This window comes from Macrotis lagotis, chromosome 1 (assembly GCF_037893015.1).
Source record: "Macrotis lagotis isolate mMagLag1 chromosome 1, bilby.v1.9.chrom.fasta, whole genome shotgun sequence".
In the NCBI taxonomy this organism is placed as follows: Eukaryota; Metazoa; Chordata; class Mammalia; order Peramelemorphia; family Peramelidae; genus Macrotis; species Macrotis lagotis.
In genome coordinates this window covers 634,328,106-634,355,823 of record NC_133658.1, presented here as the reverse complement: position 1 = coordinate 634,355,823, position 27,718 = coordinate 634,328,106, and the positions used below count along the sequence as shown (strand labels likewise).

General features: G+C 35.5%; 1 protein-coding gene across 14 annotated transcripts in view; it reads left to right on the top strand.

The window, feature by feature from the left end:
• The window catches only part of GTDC1 (glycosyltransferase like domain containing 1), a 671,515-nt gene that overhangs the window by 118,263 nt on the left and 525,534 nt on the right, over window positions 1-27,718 (top strand). For all 14 annotated transcript variants that reach the window (XM_074215094.1, XM_074215098.1, XM_074215096.1 and 11 more), the window contains one exon: window positions 94-222. The gene's annotated coding sequence lies outside the window, so the exon portion shown is untranslated. The remainder of the gene's footprint in view (window positions 1-93; window positions 223-27,718) is intronic.

Genomic DNA, 27,718 nt, shown 5'->3' with positions numbered 1-27,718 from the left:
CCCATATTAAAAAGTAAATAATTCCCACATTAAAATAGTTATTTCTTTTTAGTGGAAATATAATTAATGAAAATTTTTTTGTGATATTTACAGAATCATAGAATTTCAGATTTGGAAGAGATCAGCAGCCTATATTTCAACCCACAACTGAAAAAATATCATTGTAAGATCATCCATCTTCTGCCTGCAAGGTCCTAGGAAGGAAGACCATCACCTCCCAAGGTAGGTCATTCTATTTGCTGGATAGTTCTCATTATTAAGAAATTTGTCTTCGCATCAAAACTAAATTTTTCTTTCTACAGCATCCATCCATTACTCCTGGTTCTGCCCTCTGGGGTCAAATAGATCAAGGGTTAATCCTCTTCCAGTCATCATATACTTTCTTAATTTTTTCTTGTTCAGGTTCAAGATTTTCCTTCAACTGCCCCCAAAATCAATTCTTTCAATTGATCCTCATAAGAAATGGATATTTTAAAAAATGAAATATGTTTACATTATATAAAATGCAGTCACTTGCATAATAGGTTCATATTTTTTAAATACACTTCAGGTCTCTATGTTTGAAAATTGCTTTTGTTTATATGAAAAATTTTACTTTTCTATGACAGTGACCACATATGAGAAAGTCCAGGAGAAACAGAAATGAAGGAATAGAGTTTTTCCAAAGCTGCAGTGTGAAGAGTTGATTTCTGTATACATGCTATTTGCTATATGAAATCCAAGTAGAGCTAGAAGACCTTTGACTTAATCTCGGTCTGCATCAGTTTTCTCATCTGTAAAATTGAGAAAATAGTATCATTGACCTCCCAGGATTTTTATAAGGATTGAATAAGATAATATTTGAAAGTCCTTAGCACAGTTCTATAAATCATAACTAAGATGATGATGATGATGATGATGATATAAGGCATTTTTATCTTTGTCCTCTTTGGCATGAAAGAACAATAATGGGATTTTGTAGTAAGAATATTATTTAACAAGTAATTAAGTGACTTTTCTAGTATAATTCTTGTATAATTCTAGGATGGTTAGATCAACTCATAGCTTCACTGATAAATTTCAAGCATTTCTGTCTTTCTTCACCTCCTTCACTGTTGACTATTTCCATATTTATGGTTTTTTTTTTCAATTTGAAGGGGTGAGGTGAATCCTCAGAGTTATTTTAATTTACATTCCCTTATTATTTGTGATTTGGACAATTATTTATATGCTTAACAGTTGTTTGTGTTTCTTGTTTCAAAAACTGTTCATAATCTTTGGTCAAGGATTCAGTGTAGTGCTGTGGAAAGAATACTGGATGTAGAGTCAGAGGACTTAGATATAAATCCTACTCCTTTGTGTGACCTTGGACAAACCATACATTCTCGCCAGAGCTCAGTAGACTTTCCTGTAATGTGAAGTTGTGTTGAACTAGATGTCCTTTGTTTTGTTGCAAGGCAGTGAGTTTAAGTGACTTGCCCAAGGTTACATAGATAAATAAGTTTTAAGTGTCTGAGTCAGATTTGAACTTAGGTCCTCCTGACTCCAGGGCTGGTACTCTCTTCACCACATCACCTAACTGCCCTCAGATATCCTTTGTAACGTGAGGTTGTTGGTCTAGTTGACCCTGTGGATATAATTCTGAGATGCTATTTATATTTATCTTTTTTGGTAATGACTTTAAGTCTCACATATTTATGTCACTTCCTTAAAGAATCATTAATTCATTTGCACAGTTACTAACATAAAAGTAAAAGCTGATAAAACTGATGGTAAGGAGACCCTGATGGCCTCATCTAGTACTTGTATAAGACTCTTAACAGCTTCTGCTATATGTATGAAATGGAATATTTCATCCCCTTTCTCTTTATTCTGTGATGTTTCTGTCAAATTAATAGGGTTCCACAATCTGTAAGATCCACTGAATTCCTGCATACCTTATCTCCCTATCAAATTATACCTTTGCATTTTTTTCCTGGGGGTTTTTTGTTTTTCTCCTATTCATTATTTTTTTAAATATGCTAATTTTTATACTTTCTGTCAACTTTAGTTAATGAATAAGATAAAAGATCCTGAAGCATTAGAAGTGTTTTTCATTTGCTCTTTCTTGTCGGAATTATTAGCAATACCTAGGATATGAGCTCATATTTTGAACACTGTGTTTTTTTTTAATGTATTTGTGTTAGGTTTATGCCCACTAGAACACTTGAATCTTGGGCATAATGTTTGTGGGAGTGGAGCATATTTTTATCAGATTTCTCTTTCTGTTGATTTTTGTAGGCTGAGGGTAGCAGGTGCATTTGATAGATGCAGTTGTAGGTCCTTTTTGAATAGAAAATAAGGAGTAAACTCCTAAAAATGAATCTTACTTTACTAAATAGCATTTTTTATGACTGGTTTGCTGTCACTGTCTATAGGTTTAATCCTCTCCCCAAATTTCCTTGCATTCAAATTAAAAAACAAACATTAAGAAAAAATATATGCTCTTAATTGTAGAGGGAAGAAATGAAAAAGAAATGAAATACTCTCCCTACCCAGGGAGCTTATAGTTTTTTGTTTTAAATGGTCATTTATTTATTTATTTTGGGGTGAGGTTATCTGGGTTAAGTGACTTACCCAGTATTACACAGGTGCTACATATCAGTGGTCTGAGGCTGGATTTGAACTTTGGGTCCTCCTGCCTCCAGGACCGGCGCTCTCTCCACTGTGTTACCTAGCTGCCCTAAGCTTATGTTCTTATGAGTTATTGGGGGGATATACCATGCACCTAGATCAGTGTATACAAGATAATTATAACTTAATGATCATTATCAGTGACTATTTCACCTTACAAACTTTATATCACTAAAAATTCTCTACTGTTTCTAGAATTTCTTTAGTTTCCCTCTAGCTCTAGTTCCTGATTTTTCATTTTTAAGTCTCATAATAATTATACATATTTCAATAAGAAAAGTCTAAACTAATATATTTGCACATTCAGTTCTTTAATGCAACACATTACAATATCTGTATCCTTCTGGGTATGGGGAAAAGAGAACAAGACAGCCAGTCACCTATTGTTCACAAGTTCATGGGGTAGCCTTTAGCAATTTGATTATCCAAAGATTCCCTTCCACCCAAAATATTTAAGAGGGCCTACTTTTAAATTAACATGTTGCTTTCACAATCAAGGTAACACAGAAGGGATTATCACTATAATTTGTTGACATTTTGTTGGTTAAAAGAAATTGAAACCTAAAAGAAGCTAAAGATTAAAACAAATAATCATGTGGACAAGATGTTCATATCAGTTGGCCATCCTCCCATCCTTCATTAGATTCATCATGGAGGTGATCTTGTCCTGGCAAGATGGAATTGGGTCCTGGAAATGACCAATTGTTTCAAAATGGTGTTGAATGGAGGAAACTAGCCAAGTGTTTCTTTAGCAACAGGAATATGTTCAGTTAATTGGGTTTGCAGTAGATGGGAGAATTGATTTCTTAACACATTCAATACCGTAATCCCTGGAGGTTACAGAGGATTAGGAGGAAGAAAAGTATTAAATGGAGGATGTTCAGGTGAAAGGGGCTACTGTAGGGTGAAGTGGATTGGAGTGAAGTAGTGGTGGCATGAAGAATAGATAATGTTCATCAAATGATGAACTCTTGAAAATAGTTTATGCTGGTTCAGAATCCTTTGATTACTTTGATTAATTTGCCAACATTTCTGAATGTTATCCTATTTGTGGGTATGTGGAACAACCTTTCAATCTGCATTTGGTACTGTTATTATTCAGAATTTTACATAGATTTTTCCTCTTTCCTTCCCCAAAGACTCCCTTGGAGTTATACCTAAATTATAACCTGTTATATCTAAGACTAATCCAAGCTATAATCCCTAGCATAAAATAAAAAGGGGAAGAGGCATAGTTGACAAGTTAATGGAATATATTTTATTTCTACTAAAATACATAATTCTTGAGAATATACAAGAGGCAACTGTATGGCACAGTCGATAGAGCACCAGCCCTGGAATCAGGAGCACCTGAGTACAAATTTGACCTCAGACGCTTGAGCTGTGTGACCTCAGTCACTTAACCCTATTGCCACACTGAAAAATAAAAGAGAAAGTACAGTTTATTTTTTTTAATTTGAGAATTATTATGTTAAGGAAAAGTATTCCTATACCTCTGATATGTCTTGAGATGACTTCCAAATTAGAATGTAAAGCAATGCTAGTCATTCCAGGGAGAAAGTGGAACAGATTCTTTGAGGTAATTGGAATGAGCATAAATATAATTTAAAGTTTCCTTGTAGTTAAGACAAAAAGCAAACACATTTAAGGGTCATGATTCCTCTTTCCCTTCAATATTAGAAAACACATACTGTTTATCAGTACAAAAAATATTTGTCTTGAACTAAACTCAGGCAAAAAAAGTGGTTCCTTTGAATAAAGAACATTGAGTAATGTAGTATGAAGAACTGCTATTCAATAAGACAGTTGTCATATTAACCCTTTGTAAAGATGATTGCATAAAATCAAATTGTAATATTATGGTGACCTCTTCCCAATCGACTGGAATAACAACTTAGTTCCTATGTTATCACTAACTAACTAACTTTTGTTAGTTACCTGTTGTCTAAGAACTTTGCTAGATACAGCAGAAGCCCCCAAATAGATAAGTTTAGATCCATTCTTTCATGAAGTTTTTTAATATTGGGCATAAAACCAATGTGTTATTCTATGAGGATCTGATGACAAATATAGGGATAAACCCTAAAATCTGGATGAATGGATATTGTATGTTAAAATTAGCATTTTAATAAGAGTCCATATTTGGGGAGGCTTATTCATTTTCTTGTCTCTTTGGATCTATTAATAAGTATAGTTAGAAAGATGGAATAGGAGTATTATGATTAGCAATTACTAATTGTTACATAGGGAAATGAGGTGGTGTAGTGGATAAAGAGCTAAGCCTGGGGTTAGGCAGACCTGAGTTCAAATACAGCCTCACACATTATTAGCTCTGTGACGCTAGGAAAGTCACTTAACCCTGGTTGCCTCGGTTTCTTCCTCTATAAAATGAACTGGAGAAATGTATCTTAACCAAGTAAACTCCCCAAATAAGCTTGCAAAGAGTTGAGCACAGTTGAAAAACTACTGAATAGCAATGGTGTTTTTGGATGAAAATAAATAAGGTGGATATCATAGTTAATATTATTTTCCATATTTAAAATATTCTATTTTAAACAGTGATAAGTGACATTGTTAAAAAATGTTTTAAATGGCTGCTGTTAATGTCTTGTCAGCTCAGAGAAGGATAACTTTCTGGTAGATTAGAAACCAATTATTGATACAGTAATAAAGAAATACTTTAGTAGAATTTTTAAAAGACTGTGAAACACATAAAATCTGTGTCATGCTGGGCAGTTAGGTAGCATGGTGAATAGAGCAACCAGCCTGGAGTCAGGAAGACCTGAGTTCAAATCCAGGCTAAGATATTTACTAGATGTGTGACCTTGAGCAAGTCACTTCCCCCTATTTACCTCAGTTTCCTCATCTATAAATGAGCTGGAGAAATGGCAAATCATTCAAATATCTTAGCCAAGAAAAACCCAAATGGGATCATGAAGAGTCAGATATTACTGAAATGATTGAACCACCACAACAAAATGACATTCCCCACTCAATTAACCCTACTTACTCTCTGTAACCTCCAGATCAAATATGAATCCTGTATTTGATATTCAAAGCCCTTCATGACCTTTTCCCCTTCCCTTCAACTTTTTCAGTCTTCTAATACCTCATACACCTTTCTCCTCCTGGGCCCTCCCTTCCAATCCAGTGACATTGGCCTCCATGCTTTTCCTCAGACAGGACCCTCCATCTCCTGACCCCAGGCATTTTTAGTGGCTGTCCCTTTTACCTGAAATGCTTCCTTTCCTCATTTCTGCTTCTTGGCTTTCCTGACTTCCTTTAGGTCCCAATGAAGATCTTATCCATCTCAGCAAACCTTTCCTATCCTCAATTAGTACCTTCCTTATGTCAATTATTTCCAATTTATCCCATACCTTCTTTGTGCAGTTGTTGTGGTCTCTTCCCTTGGACTGGGAACTCCTTGAGAGCTGCGACTGTCTCTCACCTTTCTTCATATCCCTAGCAGTTATCACCAAAGCTGGCACAAGATAGCATGCTTAATAATTATTTGTTGACCAACAGAGATTTTGTGAAATTATCATTCATTTAAATTTGAATTAATTATTTATTAAACACCTTCAGCATGGAAGGTATACTGTATTAAACACCTGGGGGCAGAAAACCAAAAATAAAACTGTTCCTGCCCCAGGAGTGCCATTGTACATTGTGAGAGACATCCTATAAACAAGGAAGGGTAATTTTAAAAGAGAGGGCATGTCAATAATTAAAGGACGGGAATCAAAAGACCATATGTAGGAAATAGCACTTGAGCTTGAAGCTAGGGATTCTAAGAGGTAGAGGTGAGCTAGGGAGCATTCCAAATTTGGGGACCACTTGTGTAAAGGCAGAGAGGTGGTTGTGTGTACAGAGAGCAATGAGTAGACCTGTTAAGCTGAGAAATGAGGGCTTGTGGATGGGGAGTCATTTACGATAAGAGGAGAAAGGCAAGAAGTACCTAGATTGTAGAGGGTTTAAATGCCAAACTGAGCATTTTGTTTTTCATCTTAGAGATAATAAGAAACTGACTTGCTAGTCTAGGCAACATGCAAGAATTGAGAAGACTGGAAAGAGCATCATGAAAAAAGGTGAAAATTTTTACCTTTCTCATTTATAGGATCATAGAATTTAGAGCTAGAAGGGATCATTTAGAGATCTATTTAAGACACGTATCTGGAAACTGCAAGGCAGCCCGGTGTATTCAAGTGAGAACTTCAAAAACTGAAGTGGGAAAGAGTTGCATGTGATCAGCTGTTGAACATGTGTCATTTGGTCCTGAGGGATAGCTGAGGCCATTCCGAAGGGATAGACGATGGTCTCTGTTGCCCTCCACCAATAGAGTGCAGATCCCTAAATCTGGAGTGGCATAGATGAGTACCCAAGGCATACAATGCAGTAATGCCACCCATCTCAGACCACCCTTAGAGAGGGACCTGCACCCTGGGAAAGCAATTCTGGCAGCAGCTGGTCAACTCAAGGCTCTCTTATTTTTGCTATAAAATTGAGTAGGAGAAAAATGGAATAGGAGTACTAGCGGAACAGCATGACATTTCCAGTGGGTGGCAAGCTGAACTTGTCCTCCTTGAGTGGAAAAGTCCCACTGACATATCCTGGTGCTTTGCCTAGCATTGCTGGAGTGCCAAGATGCCTCACTGATACAGGAAGAAAAAAAAATGTACTCAAGGACCAAGGATGCCCACAGCATCTAGATCAGCCCCCAAAGTTCTGTTTCTTTTAGTTTTTTTTTTTTTTTTTTTTTTTGCAAGGCAATGGGGTTAAGTGGCTTGCCCATGGCTACACAGCTAGGTAATTATTAAGTTCCTGAGGCCGGATTTGAACTCAGGTTCTCCTGAATCCAGGGCCAGTGCTCTATCCACTGCGCCACCTAGCCGCCCCACAAAGTTCTATTTCTGATGAAATCTAGCCATGGCGTGAAATGGTTCTGGTAAAGGCAAATGAGAAGGAAGTTTTGCCCAACACTCCCCTCACTCTAATAAACATAACTGTTCTATGTTAGATTAGGAAGGGCAAAGGTTGTCATCTTAGCAGCCAGAGAGGGACATTAGATAGAAGGAATATGTAGGTTTGCTTCCTGTGACCTTGGGAAAGTTACTTATCTTCAGTGCCTCAGGGATCTTCCAAGATACTGTAACTTTAAATTACAGAACAGTTGTTAATTTGCCTTGGAAGTGGTAGTTTTCTCACCAGGAATTTCCTACACCAATGAAATCATAGGTTTGGATCAAAAAAAAAATGATCATCTGGTCCTCCATTTTTAGGAAAGTGCCCAAGCCAGCTGTGTTTACTCCTTCATTCCCCTCTGGGCTCCGAGCTTGATTCTCTAAGCCTTTTTCTCCACTGTGATCAGCCTGCTCCCCTTGGAAGATCCTGTCTCCCCTCTGGTTCCTTCCTCTGATTGGTCACTTCTTCTGGAACACCCCCCCCCATTTGAAGGAATATTCCCAGACTGACCCCATTCCCTTCCTTATTACTCTCTGGGTCTTTCTCCTAACTCTCTAGACTTCTTTCCCTCTTTTCCCCTAGGACATGATGGAAAACTCAATCCATTCCCTGTGTTTGCCTAGGGACCTATAGTGTATATTATCAGGTAAGCATAATGCTTATCAATATTTTTTAGTAAACTTTTGCATTAGATTTGACCCTCCTCGAGGGTTCAGACCATCTCCTATTTACCTTTGTATTTCTTTCAGGACTTAGAACTGCACATGTTAGCAGCCTGATAAATGTTTATGAAATTGAATTAGACAAGTCTATACTCTAGCTTACTTCAGTTCAGTGATTGTTCCCCATTATAGAGCTGTTTGCTCCTGTTTGAGTTAGGTGAGAAATGATCCAGAGAAGAAAATAGACCTTTGTCAGTTTGAAACTGGTTTTCTCTCATCTTCATAGCCACATCTTTTTTCCCTGTCTCCTTTTTAAAAAATTACTACCATATATTTTCAAATCTTTTTCAGATAAATATTCCCTCTGTCTCACTCACCTCCATATACATATCTTGGAGAATTATGGTCACTTCGTATGTTGTTCCTCAGTTATCAGCCAAATTATACACATTTAACTGCTTTATAATCTTCTTTGTAATTGAGTTATTTCAGCTTGCTTTGCTCTGAATCCCATGCATTTTATCAGGAACTAGAAGTAAGCAGCAAAAGTGGATATTGCCCTGCTTGTATACCTTTTATTCTTTTTTCTTCTACTCCTGATTTTGCCTCATACTCCTTATTGAACTAAAGCCAGCCAGACATCATTCTCCCAACCACTTTGGCAATAAATGAATACCCTGCCTAGAACTATCAATGGCATGAACTGTAATAGCATCAGCAGCATTTCCTAGATGAAAAGAAAGGAAAATGTAAGAGGAGAACAGTGTGGAACAAAATAGTACATTCTTTAATTGTATGGTGGACTTTCCTTGCCACACAAAGTAAAACCCTCTTCCCTGAAACCTCTCCCACAGCTTCTGTCATCCTGAAGTGTCATACCCTGGCACTACTTCGAATGGTAAGAGAAGTTATGTTTCTTGTTTGAAGTTTAGACACTATTCTCACTTTGTTCTTATAGAGCTTCCTCCTTTCCCTTCCCCTTCCCACTCTGATCATGCCTTGCTATCAGACTCTGTAACCATGTACAAAGCTGGGCAGGAGATCATTTTGTCGGAAATTAGATGGGCTCAGGTGGTAAATGCTCCGTGTAACATCTGATGCAAGTTCTTTAGTTTTTTTGCTATTTCTGTAACAGCCGTTGGTCTCCTTTTAACAGCTCATTCAGTGGAGATGCAGGAGGAAGGGATGAGTAGGCCTTTGGTGGTATTCATCATGGCTTTATTAGTTTCACAACTTTTCTCTGATTGGCAGTGAGAAACATACTGCTCCTGGATGGTGCTGAGCTTAGTGTAAAATATGCCAGCGGGAGATGTAGGCTTGCTTTCTTTTCATTTGGTTTATAGAAAATGGACCTATATCCACACCTGTCTTGTGTATTAGAGAGGGAGAGACTTACACCTACCAGGAGCTAATGACATGTGGGTATTTCTTTGTCACCAGAGACAAGTTAGTTTATTTAGGTGAAGCATGCAACAGCACAAACCCGATTCTCTTATTTTTTGTAATATTCACTTATTTTTGTTATAAAATTGGGTAGGAGAGAGGACTTGGTTTTCCTGTTTATGTCTGTGGCAACTTTCTAGATAATTTGTGGTTTATTCCTTTTCAACAGTTTTGCCCTTTTATCAGTTTTCTGTTTTCCTTGTGAAGGGTCTAAAACATGCACCTTCTAATATCCTCTCATCTTAGATTTTGGGGAATCAGAGTCAGAACTAATACTGATATAATCATCAACGAATTTCATCCTAATGACTCTTTCTTGATGATATTCCCCTATTCTTTTATTTTGGGGGGGGTATATTTTTACATCTCTCCCTTTCTCTATGTTCTCTGATTTAAAATAACATGATGTGATTGTAAATGTTCCTGGGAACATGTCGCTGAATGATGTGAATTGATTTTATGAGTGAGTTTTTTTAAACATTGATTTCAGCAATGATTACAAAATAAATTTTTACTTGCATTAATTTCTTAAGGAAATGGATGTATTCTTCAGAATAACTTGTACTTTTGGGTCTTTCAAGACCTGTCACAGAAAACAAATGCTAACCTGGCTTTAAAGTGGGGTGGGGGAAATCCACCCCACCCCCTATATTACATTATTCTTTGTTCTTTATGTGCATCAAAGTGACAATCCCACACTGTCTCAATTGAGGGAGTCTAGCACAAAAATCAAAAACAGCCTGGTGCTGCTATAGGCTGGCAGCCAAAATGTTTTGTGCAGCCCAGTTCTGGCAACAGTTTTCCTAGGCAGAGGGGTCTACCCTCACAGCATCACTAACGGCTAGCAGCCTCCGTCTCGCCTACTTCTCCCAGTTCTGTTCCTGCTTGTCTCCCTCTCTTTCTTCACTCAGACCACAACCGTCAAATAAAGTATTTTCTTAAATAGAAACATCATCCTCTACACAACTTCCACATTTAGTAAATGGCAAATTGCCTTTACATTGTTTCTTGAAGAAGATTGTGCTAAATTCTGCCTTTTCCAGCTTATTCAGAGTTAAGAGCTCTCTTACAAAGCTCCTTCCCTGCCAATGCTTTGCCTGGAATTTCTTTGAACATTCTCTCTGAGTATTGTTGACTTTGATGATAATAGTTCCATGACAGACATTTTGATTGGTAGACATCTTGTCTACCTCACATCTCCTAATTTGAACTGAAGATTTTGAGTGTTATTTGTATGAACTATATAACTTTTATGCAAACAATTCTGTCAAAGGGTCCACAAAATCATTTAAAATTTTTTTTTCTAAATTATAGTTCAGAGTTAACACATCCTTAAAGACTTAATTATATTCAAGGCAGGAGATAAATATCTAGTGGATAAGCAGGTAATCTTAAGTCAAAGAATATGTCTTCTAAAGAGTATTTTTTTCTTATAATTCAAATGTAATGTAGTATAATATTTAAGTCACCAAGTCTCCTTAATAACCAGCTACAACCAATACTATCCTGAAGGGATGTAAAAATGTGAGATTGGAGATGGTTTAGAGAACACAGACTACAATTTCAGTATCAGTAAGCATTCTATGAAATTTCTTAGAATGTTAATCAAAATATAAATGTGTTTTGTTTTATTAAGCGAAAATTATTTCCTCATGAGTGTTGCTTTTTTCAGAGATATATTTTAAAATTAACGTTTTGGTAGTTAAAAGAATACCTAAATAAGGAGAATCAAATCTTTTTTTTTAGAAATGAAAGATTGATATTGTTTTGACTGAGTTTTATTTTTAAAATTGTCAATGGTTTTTGGCAATAATGAAAATTACTTTAGTAGGAAATACTCTTGTATTTTTGTAACAGTGTAACAAATGTGACTGAAAAGAAAGTAAACAGTGGTTCGTGTTAGAATTATTAATGTGAAACAGTTTTACATGCCATATATTCTGAGAAATATATCTACCATAGATACATTAAGATGAATGTTTCTAGTCTAACAACTTTTTTTCTAGCTTTATTTTTAATTCAGAAAATCTTTTAAAAATCATCAAATAGATTTTAAAAACCACAGATAAATCAGTAGTCTATATTAAATAAACTCACCTGTTATTTTTCTCTTATTTTAAAGACAGGTTCAACAACATATTGGCTAATTATTTTAAGAAAACAAACAGAAATATTCAAGTTGTTTTGTATGCTCAAAACACATTAAATAAATACTAGGGTTTTCCTTCCCCCCGTCCCTTCATCACCCCATTAGTGCCTTTAAAAGCAAAAACAAAAACAACAACAAAAAAAAAGAATTAAAAAAACTGTGCATGTAAAGTAGATTTCTCTCATTTAGAAGCCTTTGTAAATATTCTATAAGAAGGATACAACTTCCAGAACTGGTAAGGCTGTAGAAATGAAGCTGAATGAAATCACCCAAATTATATTAATGCAGTTCCCGGATAAACATTTTAGGTCTCTGAAATAGGACAATGCTTGGAAAACCATTCATTTCTTGGGTCCAGCCTAAGACTATCAACTTTTCACATATACTGTCAAGGTGTCAAAGTCCTTTAGTAGTTTGTTCTGAAAATACCAGAGGACAAAATACAAAGCAAACAAATAAACTTGAGGCATGTGTGTATGTATACACGCGTGTTCATTTGCTGCCCATTAAATATTAAAGACTTTTTCTTTTCCTTCACTGGTGCCTTCTTTACTATCATTGAAATGTATTGCTTTAGCTTAAGTCCTGGCCAAGTTTCTGTATTGAGAATATATCTTTTAGGGTCAAAAGACCTTGCAGCACAGCTTGTCAAGTGTATTGTTGTTATTCTTATTACCATAAGTGTGCAGAAATTGAAGGTGATAGGCTTTTGGTAACCGGAATGTTAGATCTGGTTCTACAAAACATTGTAGAGGTGGAAGTGGAATTTTCAGCATATTATAGCAGATTTAGAAATTTCATTCTTTAAAAGAAAATTTAGTTATGGTATTTTGTGTTTTTAATAGGGAATTTAATTTTTTTCAAGGAAATGTGCTGTATTGTTCAATAGGTTCTTTCAGACTAGGTATAGGAGCAATAAGTCTATTGAAGGAGATCACCAAAATGAAAAGTAACAATTATGCATAACATTTTATACCTTTCTTTTAATTTAAATATGACTCCAGATTTCAGAGCATAGTTCCTGAGTGGGTTGTTAGAATATCTTGGGCTTATATCAAATTGTTGGCAGTGGGATGCTGTAATCATTAATGGTTACTAAATTTACCCTATCAGAAATGCAAGGCATCTTCTCTTAAGCACAGGATAAAGAGTTTTGTGTCAAATTCAGAACAGAGTGTTAGGTGAAAGGACTAATGTTAATTCAACTTTAGGAATTTTGAAAATTTTGGAAAACTTTTCTGATTTCTTCCCATACCTGCTCGTTTTAATCTGCAAACTAACATACCATCCCCATGTATTTCAGGTATTTTTTATGGCTTTTCACATTGCTCACTTTTTAGCCTTAGCCCTATATGAATTCTTTCTTTCAAATTTACACTACATATCTTAGACTGCTGATGACATAAGTAGATTTTTAAGGTAAAATGACATCTAGATTTTGAATTATTTTCATTTGATGCTGGATTTTTCTTGCTTACTCTGAATCTTCTCATATTTCCTATTAAAAACAATCCATTAATATATAACTAGTACAAATAAATTAATGGTTTGGCTATCACAGCAGTTGAAATGCATCAAAAACTGGGTACTACAATACAATTTTATTAATGAATGATCTACATTGGTTCCAGCTGTGTCCATGTGATTAGGCCTTCACTAGGCAACAATGGGTATTTCCCTATTGCTTTTATTTGATTTCCAAGAATGTGTCATCTGTTACATAAACCCCTGCCAATATGCCCCATGTAAAACTGTTTTTTTTTAAATTTCTGAAGCATAAGTTGAATACCCACACATATTCCTGCCGAAATATTGTTTCCAATGAATAGGGGCCCAAGTTCCTGTGTCTGGTGCTGCATACCAAAAATCCCAGAATATAAATTAAAGTATAGACTTATTAAATTTATTAGTAAATTTTAGGAAGTGCAGTTGCCTGGTAATGCTAAAGATAGATTATTTTCACTTTTGCATTTCTATCTTAATATTTTATTACAGCACTATAATGTGTTATAGAGGTGGACAAGGCTGCAGATTGAAATGGGGATAGTCCAGATTGTTCCTTTCCCTAGACCATATGGTATAGTTCTAAAAGCCTTTTGTATGCTGTCTGTTCAGTTTATTGTAAACTCAATCTTTAGTGCACCTAAAAAGATAACCAAATAAAAGTGAGCTAGAGAAAAAGGGCCTCGTATTATTTAAGGACCTTAAAAATGCTGATTTTTAAAAAAGGGAACGTCAGAAGAGACTTTGAAAAATGTTATAAAGAAGGGAGTACTGTCACCACTTGAAAGCTTTCAGGTGGGCATCGATTTACCAATAATAGCTTTTGAGTGTCATTTTATAAGCTGATAAGATTTGTGTTTTCTACCAATAGATATTTTATTTATTCCCTTGCTGCCTTCAGCCAGTAGATTTAATATGTTTTGTAGATTCTGTATTCATTTTGATCTCAGAAGCAGCCTTGACCTCATGAGTTATCACAGATTTGACTTGAATTGAATGTAAGACTTCATTTAGTTCAACACTATGTCCTAAGGAAAACCATGTCCTGAGGAAACTATGTCCTAAAGAGGTTATTTGTTTTTTCCCCAAGTTCACACAGATAATAAGAGTAGGAATTTGACTCCCAGGACCCCTGGGGTCAAATTCAAAAATCAGTGTTTTTTTTCTATTACATTGCAGTACCTAAACTTTGTGAATGATTAAGGAAAGCACTATGGTTAATCTTAACTTTATTTGTTATTTCTTGTGTTCAAAATGGCTAATTTTTTTAATTTAACTAAATTTTAGGGGAGATAAAAATTGATTTTGGCATCTTCATGCATTAAAATAGTGTTTATTGCCCCCTTATTTTAATACTTTTAAGAATTTATGACTTTATTTTTGTGTGTTCTCATTCTGCCAATGTAGTTTGCAGTAGCCTCTGTATCTCATTCTTTGCAAATCTTTCCCATATTTTCCAAAGGATCTAGCCAGAGAGTGGTAGATTCTTTTTATTCTTTTATTATTTCTAGCATACCAGCATGCCAACTCAAATTGTTCATCCATCATCTTCCATTCTTCATACATGGCCAGCTCACTTCCTTTTGTGATCATATATGACTTCAGTAATTTCCCTTATATGTAAACTGTGATTGGTAATATGCTCCTTCTTTATGTTGTGCAGCATGAATCTTAAATTTGCCCTTGGGTTTATTTGTACTTTTGTTTTAGCTGAGGTTATGGCATTCTGAGATTTGTAGCCTTGTGGCATCACTGGGAGAAAATTCATGTTAAAAAAGTGTTTTTGAAATGGCAAACATTTTGGTATTATTAAAAATGTTGTAGTAAAATGAGGTCAAAGTGGATTTGGAAGGAGGAAGGGATGATTGGAGGGACAGAATAAGTGAGAATTGGGCTAATACATACATACATATATATATATATATATATATATATATATACATATATATATATATATATATATATATATATATATATATATGTACTACTTGTAGTAGAAGAGCATTAGACACTACCCATTGCTTCTTGGCACTGAAGATTTGCAGTTGAAACCCTACCAAAAGGAAAAAAAAGGCAAGCCTGTGAAACGAGATTCTATACTCTATCATTACCCTGAAACATTGAAAGGGTGACTGAGAGGAACTCACATGTTAATGGAATATGTAATTTTCCTTGGAATGGTCACAAATATATCTGAACAAAAAAAGACAGAAAGAGTATATGTTGTATATGTGGTTGAGAGGAATTGAAATTATTGAATCTCTGTAACCAGTGTGCAGTAACAATTGCCCCCAAACAGTTTTCCTTGTGAAAATCTAATGTGTTAAAATTTGTCTGAGAGCCATATCTATTAGCAATCTTAGGGAAATGTACTAGGAATGAATACAATAGCATAGGGTCTCACATGTAATAGGCACTCGATAAATGTTTGTTGAATGAATGAAGTATGATTAATTCTCTTTTTCATCCTTTATGATTGAGAGTGATGATGTTCCTGGCCATGTACAGATAAAAATACTGGCATGGGATCAACAGTCTTTTAAATGTTCCCTATCCAAGTGAAGACTTTCCTCTGGCTTATGCTTCTGACTCCTCTTAGTCTGACTCCTCATTGTGACTCTTGTCTTTGTGTTACATAAGCCAAACATCATCCTTCCTGAAAGGAGCCAAGGTATCTCTGTTTATGAGATTGATCTGCCTGTTGGTTTTGTTTCCCAGAGTTACATAAACATGCTGTATTGTTGGAGTTGTCAAACTTTTATCATTTTTCCTGTCTTTCTGCTGTTGTCTACTTCTTTTTGTCATACATCTGTGTGTTTGTCCTACCTGATATAGTTGCTCTGTGCCAAACTTGACTGTGTGGAGGACTGGCGGAGTTCCAGGAGCGTCTCGCTGGTGATACTATTCAGTGATTTAGGAATGGATAGCACTCATAGGTGACGCCGAAGAAAATGCTCAAGAAGCTAGTTGCAGTAGACACTGCTGGTCTGGTTGTTGGAGCTATTGAAAATAAAATGTTGCACCTTTTAACTTTCTTTAAATCTTAGTACTTCACACTTTATTTTTTAAATTTTATTTTTATGGAATAAAGCAGGCATTCTATTAGCATAGAACAATTAAAAAAAAAGATGATTGCACATGAAACTGCAAATCTACTGTGCACAACTGTGCACAACAGTTATCATGGAAATTTTTTTTTTTTGCTTCCTCCATTCCCTCTTCCCACTCCTATCCTAGAGATGGTTACCATTAAATTCAGATGCACACACACACACACACACACACACACACACACACACACACAATTATCCTATGCATTTCTATTTATCAGGTCTTTCTTTGGGTTCAGATAACATCTTTCTTTATATGTTCAAAATAAATTATTCATTAAAAATTCTTCTTAAAACAATAATGCTATTACTGTATGTAATATTCTCTTGGTTCTGTCCGTTTAGTGCTTCTAAGTCCTTCTAGGTTTTTCTGAAATCATTGAGCTTATCATTTCTTTTATCACAGCAATATTCACAATCATATACTACAACTTGTTTAGCTATCTCTCAATTGATTGACCGTGCAATATCCAGTTCTCTGATTTCACAAAGAGAGTTACTATAAACATTTTAAAATATATAGGTTCTTTTCTTTTTTCCTTATTTATCTGCAGAAATAGACCAAGTAGTGTTATTGTTGGGTCAAAGTCTTAAACTTTTTAACCATTCACTTTTTAAAAAATATTTATTTTTATTTTTGTACAAATGATGGTTTTTTATACATTATTAAAATATTCTTGTTTAAGAGTAAACATAATACCCCCCCAAAGTAGACCCTCAGGAGCATTAAAGTAAAGGAAAGAGAAAAAAATTAAAATTAAAAAAATAATAATAGGAGCAACCAGGTGGTACGGTGGACAGAGCACTGGCCCTGGAGCCACGAGCACCTGAGCTCAAATCCGGGCCCAGACACCCAACAATCACCCAGCTGTGTGGTCCTGGGTAAGGCACCCAGCCCCACCTGCCCTGCAAACCCCAACCCCTAATAATAATAATAATAATAATAACAATAATAATAAATGATGATGGTGATGATAATGATAATAATAATGATAATTATAAATGTGCTTCAGTCTGTGTTCCAACACCACCAGCTCTGTTGCAGATGGATCACATTCTTTAGGATAGGTCCATCACAAAAAGCTACTTCCATATTTTTCCACCATTGCCATTGCTGACTCCCTCCATTCATACCTCCCCACTACCATATACTATATTTTCTTTCTCCTTCACTCTGTCCCTCTTCTTAAATGTGTTGTTGGGTAGATGAATGGTAAAGCAGACTGATCACCAGCCCTGGGGCCAAGAGGCCCCACATACCACCCCTAAGGCCCAGCAACCACTTCCCACCCTGTGGTCCGGGATGGGCCATCCAATCCCAGCCCCTTGCAAGAAGTAAAAAAAGAAAATGTGTTATATCTGACCACTCTCCCCCATGGTCCACGCTCTCCTCCATCACTCATATCCCCCCCTTCCCCTGTCCCTCTTCTCTCCTTACTCTAGATGTCTATACTCCATTCAGTATATATATATGTTGTTTTCTCTGATGAGACTGCATAACCATTCTCTTTTGAAAAGCATTCCCAACTCCTTAGTCTTAAAACAGATTTGTAGACAGTAGCTTGTAGAGCAGAATTGAGATTTAGCTTTCATTGTAATAACTGACTAATCTATTTAGACTTTGGAAATCTGAATGCCTTAAATTTTAATTGCAAAAGTTAGCTGTCTTGCAATTTGGGATAAAGGTATAAAGGGGAACAGTAATGTATCTTATCTGAATGTGCTGTGAGTCACTGTGTATATGTTAGATTTATGTATGCTTTTTTAAGAATGAAACATTTTGTCAAATGATAAAATGATTTCAAATTGGAACATTATTATGGAACCTCAATTTTACCTTGTTATAAAGTGATATAAAGGACAAATAAATTACTTATTATATATGATCACTGATACATATATCCAACTAATAACTGAAGTCAGGAAGAGGAACAAACTAATGTATTATTCTTTTTTGATTGTTGATTGTTTTTGACAATTCGGAATCATTAATCCAAAAAGTTTATGTGCATACAGTTTCATTTGAATTTCACAAGTTTTACCTTTTACCTCCAAAGAGTCAAATTTAGTAGACTCTTTGATACAATAAACTCCTGATATAGCAATAATGTTTATTTGACATTTGAAATTACTAGGAACAAACTCATGGGTTTCTGTTTTGTTTCTTAAAAATCTAGTGAGATAATTTTACACATGATGAAACTGTGAAGCTCAGTAAAACTAAGCTGTATGTCCATAGTCACATGTCCAGACTAGTTAATAGTAGGACCATATAACTCAAGCCCAAGTCTTCTAATATTTGTGTTCAGTTTGTGTGGAATTAGTGAGTGGGTCAATTAAACGTGTAATAGAAGAAAGAAGAAATCCAAGAACAGAACCTTGGTTCACATCAACTTTAATGTGTAGAAGTCAAAAATAAAAGAGAAGACATAAAGAAGAGGTAGAGAAGTTGGGAGAAAAATGAGTACTCATATTTCTGAAGTGAAGGGGAGCATCCAGAAGGGATGAAATCAACAGTGTCAGATTCGACATGAGGATGAAACAAGGAGAATAAATATAGAAAAGAACGGAACTGTATTTGAGTATTTGGATGTCAGTGGTGATTATTGAGGGAACAGATTCAGTACTATAACAAGGATATGAAGGAAATCATATTGAAAAGGAAGCCTTTGTTTAGGCAGCTTGTTCAAGAAATTTGGCAGATAATGAAAGGAAAGGATTGATAGTTGCTTAAGAGTCTAAACTTTTTTTTTTAAAAGTCAAGTAAATTGCACACTCCTAATACATTATGCTCAGGCCAAAGATAACACAAAATTCTAGTCAAATTTGATTATTAGATAATCATTAATAAATCACCTGTTATTTTTTACTGCTTATCCTCTAACCTGTAATACTCTTCTTCCTCACTTTTGTCCTGAGACCTTCCTTCCTAAATCTCACCATCTCCCGCTGTATCTTGGACCATGGCCAGTCATTCTGACCTATATCTTGCCAATGGACTCAGATTTCTCTGGGGGAGAATTAGACCTATGGTCTTGCACAGCCCTGCCTCACTTAAATCCAATTCATTTGCAAGTCTCTTGATGTCTTTGATCCTCTTCTAGAATGAAGGGGGAATCACTATAACAGAAGTTCACTTTCTGTAAGACTCTTTTCATAGCCTTTAATGCTAATGTCTTCCCTCAGAGATTACCTGCAGTTTCCTCAGGAGATATATCTTACCTGTACCTAGCTGTATGCAAATTGTTAACCCATTAGAATCTGAGGACCCTTGAGGGCATGGGCTGGTTCTGCCTTTCTTTGTATCCCTAGTGCTTATCATAGCCTTGGGCATATAATAAGTCCTTAAAGTTGGTTGTTATTGTTCTGTTGTTTTCCCATCCAACTCTAGGTGAACCCATTGGGGTTTTCTTCTCCAATTAATTTATAGATGAAGAAACTGAGGCAAAAAGGGTTAAGTGATTTGCCCAGAGTCACACAATTTATTTAGTGTCTGTGGCTATGTTGCCAGTGGGAGTTTTTTGGGGTCATCAATTAAAGATAGAATTTGGGAGAACTGAGAAACCTTAAGGTCACTGAAAAGACAAAGGCATTCGAGCTCTCTGGGATGTTAAAACTGCTCAGGATTTTATTATAGCAAATTATTACAAATATACAGGTTAAAAAAAGCAGTAACCAATTTAAGAATAGGCTAGGTGAAACTTGAGTGAAAGTGAGAAAGAGAGAAAAAAGAGAAAGAGAGAGAGAGAAAAAAAGGGTAGGCAGCCATGAGGCTTGGCTTAGTCTGTGAACATGATATAGGGGAGGCCTATGGTACTCCACATGGCCTGAGAAAGAGTATGAGAAAAACCTATCCTAGCAGAGTCAAAGAAGAAGGAAAGAAAAGGAAAGAAGCAGTTATGTGTCTATTAAATACTCTTCTGTGGTAGATTGGGCAAGGGGCCATGCTGGGGGAGTGGTCTTACACCTTGGGCCAGGTATCTTCCAATGGCAAGCTACTGGTCCTTCCTGACTCAAGGTGCTCAACCCCTAAGTTCAACATGTCATTTCCTGTCATGTCAGCATCTATGGCCAAGGTTAGGTAAAGAGGAAAATGGGGGGACAACAAACAAAATAACAGGGTCAAGGGGCCATAGGATACAATCAACAATCAAGGTTGCCACATGCAACCTTGCATCATGCAAACAAATTTACATCTCAGGAGCAAACAGACTTCCATAATTAACAAGATTTTTAACATAATTCTCTAAATCAGCTAGATTTGAACTCAGAAAGAACTCCTGACTTCAGGCCCACTGCCTTTTTCTAGCCATCTAGCTACCTGCCCCCTTGTTTGATTGACCATATGATAAAATTAAACCTTTCTTATTTTTTTAAGAAAGATTTTATTTATTCTGAGTTTTACAATCCCCCCCATTCTTACTTCCCTCTCCCCACCCCCCCATAGAAGGCATTCTGTTAATCTTTACATTGTTTCCATGGTATTCATTGATCTCAGTTGAATGTGATGAGAGAGAGATCATATCCTTAAGGAAGAAAAATAAAGTATAAGAGATAGAAAAATTACATAATAAGATAACTTCTTTTTTTTTTTTTTTTTCTAAATTGAAGGTAATAGTCTTTGGTCTTTGTTGAAACTCCACAATTCTTTCTCTGGATACAGATGGTATTCTCCATTGCAGATAGCTCAAAATTGTCCCTGGTTGTTGCACTGATGGAATGAGCAAGTCCATCAAGATTGATCATTGCCCTCATGTTGCTGTTATGGTGTACAGTGTTTTTTCTGATTCTGCTCATACTGCTCTGCATCAGTTCATGCAAATCCTTCCAGGCTTCCCTGAATTCCCATCCCTTTGGGGGGGGGCATAATAGTGTTCTATGACATACATATATCATAGTTTGTTAAGCCATTCCCCAATTGAAGGACATTCACTTAATTTCCAATTCTTTGCCACCATGAACAGAGCTGCTATGAGTGAGGTACAAGTGAGGTACAAGTAATGATTTAGAGCAATTTTTCATATGACTGGATCACTTTGATTTCCTCAGCTATAAATTGCTTTTGCATATCCTTTTACCATTTGTCAATTGGGGAATGGCTTGTTCATTTCTTATGTTATAAACAACAATTTCTCAGTTTCTTCTTCTGAGAAAAGACTGGCTGAGAACTAGACAGAAGGGAATCTAAATAAAAGGGAGGAAAAACATCACTTGGAAGAGCGCCTTCTCTCCATTACCATGATAGTAGTAGTAATGCTATTCCCTATCATGTATATTGCCAATTTCTGGATTTAATGGAAGCAGAATTTAGAAAGTAGATACAATATCTTTTCTTTAATCTAATTGTCAACAAATATGGCAGAGTGAAGATAGATCTCCATTATTACTAGAGCAGTGAAGGTAGTTGATATTCTGGGCTTTTATAATAAAAATGACAATTCTACCTAAATTAAACTACTCATTTAGTGCCTTACCAATCAAATTCCCCAAAATTACTTTAATGAGCTAGAAAAAAAAAGTAACCAAATTCATGTGCTGAAGCAAAAAGTCAAGAATATCCAGGGATTTAATGAAAAAAAAAAGTGCAGATGAAGGTGGCTTCGCCTTACCAGATATAAAATTATATTATAACCTTCAGTCATCAAAACTTGGCTAAGAAACAGAGTGGTGGATCAGTGGAATAGATTAGGTGCAAAAGAGATAGCAGGAAACGATTATAGTAATCTGTTGTTTGATAAACACAGAGTCCAGCTTCTGGGATAAGAAATCTCTCTTTGATAAAAACTGTTGGGAAAATTGGAAATTAATATGGCAGAAACTTGGACTAGATGAACATCTCACACCCTATACCAAGATAAGATCAAAATGGGTACAGGATTTAGAAATAAAAGACAATATTATAAGAAAACTAGGAGATCAAGGAATAGTTTACCTATCAGATCTTTGGAAAGGGAAACAGTTTATGACCAAGGGAGAGATGGAGAACATCATTTAAAACAAATCAAATAATTTTGATTACATTAAATTAAAAAGCTTTTGCACAAACAAAACCACTGTAACCAAGATCAAAAGAAATGTAATGAATTGGGAAACCATTTTTACAACTAGTGTTTCTAACAAAGGACTCATTTCTAAAATATATAGAGAACTGAGTCAAATTTATAAAAAAAAATCAAACCCTTTGACAAATGACAAATAGTCAATGGATATGCAGAGGCAGATGAGGAAATCAAAGTAATCCATAGTCATATGAAAAATTGCTCTAAATCATTACTGATTAGAGAAATGCAAATTAAAGCAGCTCTGAGGTACCATCTCACACCTATCAGATTGGCTAATATGACCAGAAAGGACAATATTTAATGTTGGAAGGGTTGTGGGAAATCTGGGATGCTGATACATTGTTGGTGGAGCTGTGAACTCAACCAACCTTTCTGGAGAGCAATTTGGAATTATGGCCAAAGGGCAAAAAGATGTGCATACCCTTTGATCCAGCAATACCACTACTGGGTCTGTACCCCTGAAGAGATCGTGAAAAAGGGTAAAAACCTCACTTGTACAGAAATATTCATATCAGCTCTGTTTGTGGTAACAAAGAATTGGAAATTGAGTGAATGTCCATCAATTGGGGAATGGCTGGACAAACTGTGGTATATGTATGATATGGAACATTATTGTTCTATTAGAAACCAGGGGGTATGGGATTTCAGAGAAGCCTGAAAAGACTTGCTTCATGAACTGATATGGAGCAAGAGGAGCAGAGCCAGAAGAACATTGTACACCCTAACAGCAACATGGGATGCTGATCAATCTTAATGGACTTGCTCATTCCTTCAGTGCAATAATCAGGGATAATTTTAGGGTACCTGTGACAGAGAATACCATTTGTATCCAGAGAAAGAACTGTGGAGTATAAACAAAGACCAAAGTCTATTGCCTTCAATTTTTTTTAAAGTGTCTTATGTACTACATAATTTTGCTTTCTCTAATATTTTACTTTCTCCTCAAGGATATGATCTCTCAACACATTCAGTTTCAATCAGTGTATAGCATGGAAACAATGTGAACATTATCAGACTGTCTCCTGGGGGGGTGAAGGAGAGAAGGGAGGGTGGGGGGGAAAAGTGTGAAATTAAAAACCTTACAGAAGTGATAGGTAGAAACTACTATTGTATATAATTGAAAACAAATAAAATATTAAAAATCAAAACAAAAATAGCTGATATTGTCAACTATTTATTAAAAATAAAAATTAATATCCATTTTGATTGCTTTTCAATCAGAGTTGGCACTTTTCCTAATTTTTTGAGCTGTTAAATAACCTAAATAATAATCAGTTGATCTTGTTATTATTAAATCAACAAGCAATCAATAAAACTATTGCTTAGCAGTGGATAGAGCTCCCACCCTGGAGTCAGGAAGACCTCAGTTCAAATGTGATTTCAGCCACTTAAAAATTACCTAGCTGTATTAACCCCATTGCCTTGCAAAAACCACTAAATGAATGAATGAATGAATGAATGAATAAACAAATGAATGAATGAATAAATAAATAGATAAATAAAAAATAAATAGGTAAACTAATACTTATTTTGATTATTGTGTGTGTGTACAAGGGTCTGGCCTATCCACTAGGTATACAAAAACAAAATAGTCCCTTTCCCCTAGGAGCTTTATGGTTCTAACAAAGAAACAACACATACATATAACAGTAAATATGAAGTATATAAGAAATAAATACAGAATAATTTGGGGGTTGGAATTATGTAGTAGTTGGGAAGGGACTTATGAAGGAGGTGGCATGTAAGTTCAACTTTGAAGGGAGCTTGTGATCATAAGGTGCAGCTTGGTGGTACAATGGATAGATTGCTGGCTTTAGTTAACAGGAAGATTCATCTTTCTGAATTCGCATCTGACTTCAGACACTTACTAACTGTGTGACCCTGGATAAGTCACTTAATTCTTTTTGCCTTGGTTTCCTCATCTGTAAAATGAGTTGAAGAAGGAGACAGTAAACTACTTCAGTATCTTGCCAAGAAGGAATCATAAGATGGTGGTAAAGATGACTACATTCTAGTCATGGGTTATTTGAAAAGATGAAGAAATAGGAAATGAAATTTTGTATAGGAAGAACATTAGTTCTTAGTGTCTAGAACATGTAAATGAGAATAATATACAATAAGCCTATAGAGTAGATAAGTTTGTGAAGATCTTCCAATGCTAAGAGGGGTAGTTTATGTTTTATCCTATTGGTGATAGAAAACCCCTGAGTTTCTTGAGCAGAGAAGTGATATTAGATCTTCTGTTTGGGCTACTGAGTGGAGGATGAATTGGAGTGGTATGAATCTTGGGGCAGGGAGACCAATTAGAAAGCTATTAATTTAGATGAAAGGCGATAAGGATCTGAATTAGTTTTGCTTTGAATGAAAATGATATGAGTATGAAAGCTGTAGGGGAGATGGAATTGACAAATCTTGACATTTGGTTAGATTTGAGGGATGTGGGAAAATGAAGAAATGGGGATAACTTTGAGATTTCAAACCTGGGTAACTAGAATAGTAGTATTCTCAACAGAAATATGAAAAATAATTAGAATTGTAGAATTTTGGGGTAAAGATAATGATTTTTGTTTTGAACACGATAAGTTTAACTTTCTGCATGATGTTGAATGGGAACTGTATTTTCCAAGTTAAAAAATTCTCCTATATCCTCCCTTCCCACCCCCCCTCCCTTCAGGAAGGAACAGTCACATTAGCATTTTACATACATATTTTGTTAAACATATTTACAAATTAGTAATTTTTGGCATGAGGAATTAGGATTAAGGGAAAAAGATACATAAGAGATAATTTTTATAAAGTGTTCATCAGATTTGGCAAGGGTGGTTTTTTTTTTTTCTGTGTATTTTATTTTGTTTTTCTTCCTCTGGTTGGGGGTAATATCAACCATTACCAGTTCAATACAGTTGTCCTAGTTCTCTGGATTGTTGAAAGGAGTTGCTTCCATCAAGGTATTCATCTCATAACATTGTTGATGTGTGCATTGTTCTCCTGGCTCTACTCTCTTCACTCAGCATCAGTTCCTGCAAGTCATTCCATGCTTCTCTAGAGTTTGACCATTTATAGTTTCTTATAGAACAATAATATTCCATAGTATTCATGTACCTTGACCCCTTTAACCATTCCCTAATTGATGGGCATCCCTTCAATTACAAATTCTTTGCCACTACCAAAAGAGCTGCTATGAATATTTTGGAACATGTAGGACTTAGCCCATTTTTCACAATTTCTTCTGGATATAGTCCTAAATTTGGAATTGCTGGGTCAAAGGGTACGAACAGTTTATTGCTCCTTGAGCATAGTTCCATATTGTTCTCCAGAATAGATGGATCAGTTCACAACTCCACCAGCAATGCATTAATGTTCCAGTCCTCCCACAAGTTCTTCAACATTGATCATCTTCCTTTTTTCTCATCTGATTAATCTAATGATACCTCATTGTTGTTGTAATTTGCATTTCTCTAATCAATAGTGATTTGGAGCATTGTTCATATGATTATATATAACTTTAATTTCTTCATTTGAAAACTGTCTGTTCATATCCTTTCATATCAATTGGGGAATGACTTGTGACCTTATAAATTTGATGCAATTCTCTATATATTTTAGAAATGAGACTTTTATCAGACCTCCTGGTTGTGAAAGATAGATGTTTAATGATGACTTGAACTCAGGAAAGAGACTAGAACTGAAATGTAAATATATTAAAGAGAGAGTTTATAGTTGAACCCAAGGTATCTGATGAAATAATGATAAAGTAGTATTTAAGGAGAAAATAAGAGAGGGTCCAAGGTAGAACTTTAGAGTAGATCCTTAGTTAGAAGTCAGGAAATGTATGTTAATCCTACAAATGAGAGCAAAAACACCCATTTAGTCAAGTAAGGTCAGTTATCAGGATCATGAAAATCCAGGGAGGAGAGATGATCTAGGAGAAGTTAGTCACAAATGTCAGTTACTGTAGAAAGGATGAGAACTGAGACCATTATTCCTCCCTCCATTCCCCTATCCTCCTCATTAAATAGGTCATTGGTTACTTTGGAGACAGTAGTATCAGTTGAGTCATATTGTCAAAAATAATATTGCAAGGTGTTGAAAATTGATTGAAAGGGTGAAAAGATATAAGATAATAGATTAAGGCAATAAACACAATGAAAGTTTTTATAGAATCATAATGAATAGGTATGCTGATGGACAACTTAAGATGCATATCTATTTTGAATAGTACTTATTTATTGACTGAAATAAACTCTTTGAATAATTTTATATTCTTGAGTTGAGAAAGAATGACTATTCTCACTTCTATAAAAGGTTTTCTCCCAATTAGTCAACCCACTGTTTAGGGTAGTAGTGTGGAACAATGGAAAGCACAAATGTGTTCAGGAGTCACAGGAACTAGATTCAGAATCTGCTGCCTCTTTAACTTACTAGTTATATCACCTAATAAGTTCCATGAACTTCAGTTTCCACGTCTGTAAAAGGATAGGGTTGAACTCTGAGGTCCTTTCCCGTTCTTAATTTGAGATCTCATGATCATGTGTCGTCCCCATCCTCCTCACCCCACTCCATATTGAACAACTATATATCAGTATCATTTTTCTGAATACACCAGAAAACACTTTACTTTCATGTATGTATTGTTCAATATTTTAGAGCCCTGATTTCTTTGGCATAAATTCCCCCTTATCATCATAAATCGAAGTCCCTTTAGGCCTCTAAATAATCTTACTCCTTAAACTGAAGTCTTCGCCTCTTTTCTTAGCATCAGATCTGTATTTCCAAATTTCTGAAGGGCAATTTCCCCCACCTCCATTAATTCCTGTGCTCTGTATATTGCTTTTAATAGGAATGAATGCTGTATTTTGTGAAAAGCCTTTATACATCTACAGAGGCAATCACATGGTTTCTATTGGTTTTGTTATTGATATGGTCAGTTATGCTGATAGTTTTCCTAATATTCAACCATCTCTGCATTCTTGGTATAAATCCCACCTGGTCATAATGTACCATCCTGGTGATAAATTGCTGTGATCTCTTTGCTAATATTTTATTTAAAGTTTTTGCATCAATATAGTCAATAGGGAAATTTGTCTATGATTTACTCTCTCTCTATCTATTTTTATTAACAGTTTTATTGCTCTTCCTGGTTTAGGTATAGCACCATATTTATGTCATAAAAGG